The sequence below is a fragment of the Lupinus angustifolius genome, chromosome LG11 (genome assembly GCF_001865875.1).
Source record: "Lupinus angustifolius cultivar Tanjil chromosome LG11, LupAngTanjil_v1.0, whole genome shotgun sequence".
In the NCBI taxonomy this organism is placed as follows: domain Eukaryota; kingdom Viridiplantae; phylum Streptophyta; class Magnoliopsida; order Fabales; family Fabaceae; genus Lupinus; species Lupinus angustifolius.
The window spans coordinates 746,240-746,509 of NC_032019.1; positions in this window are offsets into that span (position 1 = coordinate 746,240).

Consider the following 270-nt stretch of genomic DNA (forward strand, 5'->3'; position numbering starts at 1 on the left):
GGATAGGATGAGGATGAGGATAGGATGAGGACGTGAATGAGGATAAGGATGAGGAAGAGGATGATGAAGAGGATGAGGTTAGGATGAGGATGAGGTAGAGGATGAGGTTAGGATGAGGATGAGGATAGGATTAGGACGAGAATGAGGATGAGGATAGGATGTGGATTAGGACGAGGATGAGGATAGGATGAGGACGATAATGAGAATGAGGATAGGATTAGGAGTAGAATGAGGTTGAGGAAGAGGATGAGTATGAGGATAGGATGAAAA